The following is a 6,000-nucleotide window of genomic DNA, read 5'->3' as shown; positions in this document are numbered from 1 at the left end:
CTTAACACAATGAATAGCATGTATAAAAAAGAATTAGTTAAAAAAGGATGTAAATGAGACAAAATCGAAATTTAAAGCATGAATGTATTCCCTATGACGTGTCTGGAAGGGCTCCTAAGTAGATATTATGAAACGATGTATCCCCCTTCACTGTATATTACACGATCTGTCACAAATGGCATGATGGTTGGTCACATATCATGCCACGAGTACCTATTATAAGAGATTTGTGACATAAAAAAGTATATTGACAGCTCAATACTGTCTTTATGAGGTTAGATTACAGAGTTAAAAGGGGGAGCAGAGAAAATGCTATAACTCCAACAAGGCGTTTCAACTGCAACTGCCACAGACTGGACGCGTTCTGGCATATCGCCATCATTTTTCTTTATAGTGTCTGTTTCTTTCGATTTGAGTGTCCGAGCCCGGCGCACACACGCTGTGCAGAGGCTTCTCCTGTGTCTTTAACGCAGAGACGGAGGTAAGCAGGCGAGGAGGAGCTCCCACCACACGCTCGTCCGCGTAAGCGGGAGGCTGTTAGACGCACTTGGATTACCGGGCAGTCAACTGTCACCGCATCAGACCGGCGTCCTGCTCCACGCTCCTCTCCTCTCCTCCACCGCGCGCACCGCAAATCATTAATTCTTCTCATAATTAAAAGGTAGACATGTGGGGAAAGCTGTAGAAGCATTTGATTGATTTTATAATGGCTTTTATATCCGTGGATCTGAAAAAAAAGTTTTTATTGGCGCTGCGTTAAATAGGAGCGCAAAAAGCTGGGAGTCATTCTCGGTGGAAGGACTTCTCTGAGAAAGACGTTTGTGATTCTCCTCAGCATCTTACTGTTTCACTCAGGCTGCAGCCTCAAGTCAGTTGAAGTGAGGTAAGTCACGGACAGATTTTTTTTCTTCTATAACTTTTTTGTTTTTCTCAACTTGTTCTCCAAATAAAGCGCAAAGGTTGGTGAGGATAATAGAGGATGGTGCTTGGGTTTAGTCACTCAGTTTACCTGCGGGGTTTGGGGACTAATTTAAGCCTCATTTTAATTCTACTGATGGAGGAATCTGCGGTTTGCTTGGCGGTTGATGTCATATGAACTGGATTTGCATTGCGTGCTCCTAAGGTTTATGTTATAAATGCATTTTTACCATATTGGCTGTGGGGGGAATGTTTACATCTTAAAAAAATAAAAAATAAATAAAAATATTAGATGAGTGACGATGAATTATTTTAATGAGTGAATAAATAAAAATAATGCAAAATGCTTTGCGCACTTGCTCCTTTTTCTATTAAACGGTTGAAAAATTCAATAAAACAGAGAAAAGAGTCTTCATCACCTACGATAGCCTCTTGTAACAATTTCATGCATTTCCCATGAAGAAAAGCCTGGGCTTCCCCAGCCTAAATCCTAAATTAATATGGCACAAAAATACCACAACAAACTTCTTCAGATTGTACGCTCTCCGGTGACTCATTGGAAATATATAAATAGATTTTCATTTCTTAACTACAAACTGCGTACATAAGGCAGCTCCTCCCGACGTGTCTTCCTATTTGCAGCCAGATATATGTGACGAAGTGTTTTGCAGACGGATCTTTTTACGTCAGACACGCACTTTTATACATCCACACGCGCGCGAGACCGCCGTGTATCCATACAGGATCCCGCTTCTCTTCAGAGCCAAAATGGTGAGGCATCTGGTACGTTCCCCACAGCAGCACAATGAACCCACTTGTGAATACACACTGTAACGAGCATTAAAAAGTAACACTTATCCGAAGAGGAAATAAGAAACACTTGGTGCATTAACCGCACCAGGAGACCACAGTGTCTATATTTTTACTTTCAGACAGGACTGCTGACTGTGAGTTATATTTTCATGAAGCAATTCCACCCAAGGCTTCCTTCTTCTCATCTGTCCTCCTGTGAAAATGTTACACGCTACTAAAAAAACAACAACTTTTCCCTTCATATTGATTATATTAGCACATTCATGAAGGGGGCAAAATGGGCATTCCTTCACGGACCCAACAGGCCACAAGTCCCGTTCAAAAATGAAGTCAAAGTCGCTACTGAACGCCTCCAACAGTGGCAGCAAAAGCGCAGAAACTGAAGTGGCTGTGTGAGGATGTCTGCAGTTATATTGAGAGTCTTCTTCTGGGGGTTCCTTTCTGTTTTCGTAACCGTGATTGAAGAAAAAGCGTGGGTTTTTATTAGAGGCGATGCTGAGTGGCTTCAATGAGCTGATGTGTGAGTTTCTCAGCATATACAACTATGACACACACACGCACACTGCGCAGTACAGAGGAAGACAAGAATAGCAACAAACACAGTGTCAGGCTGTCAAAGAGAGAGAGAGAGAGAGAGAGAGAGAGACGGCCCGAATGAGAGAGACAGCAGTGAAGAGATACGTGCAGACAGGCAGGCTGAGATATGTGGTGCCCTGCAGTGAATTGGGCTGGGTTGGAAATGTGTCTGGCTGCTTTCTGAGTATCTGAGATAAGTTCTTTATTCATCATTCCGCACGCTGCCTGTCTGTCCCGTCTATCTGTCCTGTCTGTGTGGTTGGAGACAGACAGGCAGGCAAGCGAGCGCCAAATTTGCTTGTTTGTGCGCCCCCGTTTGAAGGGACTGAAGTTAAAGGTCTGGAAGCAAGAGCGAGGTGCTGTGCATGAAAGGATGAAAACGCAAGGTTGGCCTTTGGGAGGACTGTGGATTCAGTGCTTCATTTTAGTGATCTTAAACTCTTTTTTTTTTACGACAGGTTTGTAAAGATTTACACCTAAACGTAAACGGAGGGATGCACGGAGACTGTGCACATTTTTCAGTTGTTCTGCTTTTGAGGGGAAAACAACGAGTAGCTGTGCTCTCTCTCTCTCTCTCTCTCTCTCTCTCTCTCTCTCTCTCTCACTCACACACCGATCACCTGTTGGTACTTATAAATGTTAATCAACCTAATGCTAACCAAATGCAATTCAGTCACCTTGTCTCCCCATCTGAGCATCAATAGACTTGATTGTGAACAGCCAAACACTCAGCTAGGGCTCAGAGTGAGTTAAAATGATTCTAGTCCAGAGCTGTTAGGATGAATCTCCCTCCTCCGCCGCCCCTGTGACCCCGTGCTTCAACCAGTTGGAAGTTGTGGACAATTTTGCTGTCATGCAATTAACTACTTAATCAGGTGATGCTAAGAGAAACTGCATAATTGGGATGAAGTGTCACCCATTACAATTTAGACTTCCCATCAAAGTCGATCCAAGGGTGTGGTTTAACCTTTCAATGACACAAGTCATGACACTACATTCTCAGAAACAGAGGTCAGGCTTTACTTCTTAATTTAATGCTGCTGGGGTTTCATTTTTCAGCACATGCTGGCTCTATGCAAAATGATTAAGGCATTTGAGGTACTAAAGTTGACTTCGGTGAAACCATTGGCAAAGCTGGACGGGTTGTGTGATGTGATTAAAGTTAAGTGTCACAATATGTGCTGCACAGCTGCAGCTCTTCTCATTTCTCATGTTGCTCCACTCTCAGCTCTCTGTATGAGTCTAATATGAACTTTATTCAGGCAAATGTTGTTATTCATGTATTTCCATGCAGACAAGAGAATCTGCTGTTGTAAAATTTAATTTCGCAGTCATCTGTTTCAGTTATCTCCACCCCATTAAGCTGTTTATAAGTCCAGGTGGCTGGATCAGTAGTTTTAGCATAACAAAAGCTCAGAGCATTTGCATGCATGTGATTTGAGAATGAACTCAGTGAAATTCTAAGAAAAGTGATGGGCATGAGAGAGGAAAAGGTTTATGCTTCAGCTCGGTTGTTGACGAAATATGAACCATGCAATAGTGTCGCTTCTACAGCACTTCATGTGCTGAACAGCTGAAGTAGAATCAATAGGTGGTGCTAGAATAGAGCAAATAGCTGATGACTTAGTAAACAGAGGTTTGTACATGGCAAGTGTAGTGTGTGTGTGTATTTGTGACAAAGACAGATACATGGTCATATCCACTTATGGAGGCTCAGGATGCTTTTGTGTCTTCTCTGGCCAGTGATGTGTTCTGCTCCTATAACACCTGAATTCAATTTGCAGCACTGCCACTCAAGTCTACAAGACTACAGCTGGATGGCTGGTGTCAAAATGTGCTCCATTATTACCTAAACCGATGGACTGTCCCTTAACTGAAATCATAAAAATATGTTTAGCAAAGCCAAAGGGTTTGCGGTTTATATATATATATATATATATATATATATATATATATATATATATATATATATATATATATATATATATATAAGAGGCCATTTAACTTGCAGACAGCTCTTAAATGGTAAGGTAGCTCATTATCAAATAGCTGTTAGCTGGTGCTAATGACTGGTTAAAGCGCCTTACAGCTATTAATTTGGGCTTACAGATGCAAATTCAGTGCTCAAAAATAAATAAGCTTTTGAATATCTAGAATCTTCTATCCATGCTGCATGTGACCAGTAAATACCTCCAAACAACAATTAACAATGCTGAAAGCTTCTAGGAAGCTCATTTGATCTGAACTTTGTTATTAATAACTGAACACAAAGCTTTTATTCTGAGGGAAACCATAAGGTCAGACAGTACAGTGTATAAACAGTGTATGATGTGATTAAGTATTTTACATGAAAATGAGCTTGACCCTTTTCTGTGTTTCTGGGTCAGTTTGACAATAAATGGATCAAATATGACTATTTCATATATAATTAGTATGCTAATATCCATAATCTTTTGTTTTCTACTGTCTTCAGAAAAAAATGGCATAATAAATGACACACTCTGTCCTCTATCCTCTTATCAAACTGGTAACTGCTGTTCATTTGCTAAAATGCCATCATTATGCTTGTAACGTCATCTTTTCTCTCCTCCACTTATGTGCTATCATTTTTGTTTGTGCGTACTTCCAGCTCATTTTATCATCTTTGCCTCAAACCTCCTCCTGTTTCATTTCATTCTTCTCTTTTGCCTTTTCCCATCGTTATCAGAGGCTACGCTGACACGCCAGCCTGCCTTGACTTATTTGATTTCTTTCTTGTCCTTTCTTCATCTCTGTCCTCTGTTGCTGCTCTGTCCTTTAACTCTTTGTCCTTCAAAATGAATTGCATTCTCAAGTCTCCCTTGTCTTTTTCCCATCTCTGCACTCCAACGTCTAAAACCTTTTCTCTCTACCCTTTTACCTTCTTGCTTCTGTGTTTGCTTGGAAAATGCATCCTGAGAGTTTTCATCGCCTTACTATCAGCCTCTGATATAGTTGAGGAGAAGTAAAGCCACCAAGTGCAAACAAGTAGCCATTACTGACACACTCAACACAGTTGGTTTGTCTCTGAGACATAAAACACACTTACTTTTTGCAATCTTTCAAGTCGAACAGAACCCTTCATGATTTTGATTTTTGTTTTGTTTTCCTTCACTGGAGATCTTTCTGTCTGTTTACAAGGGAAACGGGTATCCAGATTATCACTCCAGATATGCTCACACGTTCATTTTTCACAAACACTGACATTTAGAGTGACGCAGTTGAATATTTTTGGGCGCTCTCACGTAGCAGTGCTGCATCTGCCTGCATATGTGGCTGCAATCTGTCAAGAAAGTGCCATAGACAGCAAGCTTTTTATTAATGAGAATTTGCCCTACATAAAAAGCCTTGAGAAAACACGATAAGGTCATTAAGAAAACAAGCTTGACATTTTAGAAAATATGCATATTAGTAATCTCTTCTAAGGAAGAGATTTATACCATGCTTGTGTTTGAAAAATCAATATGCAGCTAGAACAAGGAGACCTTGAACTTGGATGAAACAGCTAGCATGGGCCTGTGTCAAGATGTAAAAGCGATAAGAATCAACCCAGAAACACAGATTTCTTTTTTACTCAGGCATTTGTTAGGTTCAACATTTAGTATAGGATATAACATATTCATTAGCTTTAGAGGTCCTAATAAGGCAGTTTTCCACCATTGGACAAACCCAAGT

The 6,000-nt window shown here is 40.7% G+C and overlaps 1 protein-coding gene across 3 annotated transcripts in view; it reads left to right on the top strand.

The window, feature by feature from the left end:
* Nucleotides 1-443: 443 nt before the first annotated feature.
* calcr (calcitonin receptor) overlaps nucleotides 444-6,000 on the top strand; it is a 66,906-nt gene continuing 61,349 nt past the window's right edge. Inside the window, exons 1-2 of one of the 3 annotated variants that reach the window (XM_085148199.1) lie at nucleotides 445-661; nucleotides 765-883. The gene's annotated coding sequence lies outside the window, so the exon portion shown is untranslated. Of the gene's footprint in view, nucleotides 884-6,000 lie in introns of all 3 variants that reach the window. The other 2 variants (XM_085148200.1, XM_085148198.1) reach the window with 2 other exon arrangements.

This window comes from Neolamprologus multifasciatus, chromosome 22 (genome assembly GCF_963576455.1).
Source record: "Neolamprologus multifasciatus chromosome 22, fNeoMul1.2, whole genome shotgun sequence".
Taxonomy (NCBI): domain Eukaryota; kingdom Metazoa; phylum Chordata; class Actinopteri; order Cichliformes; family Cichlidae; genus Neolamprologus; species Neolamprologus multifasciatus.
This window is presented reverse-complemented; position numbering and strand designations above follow the sequence as displayed.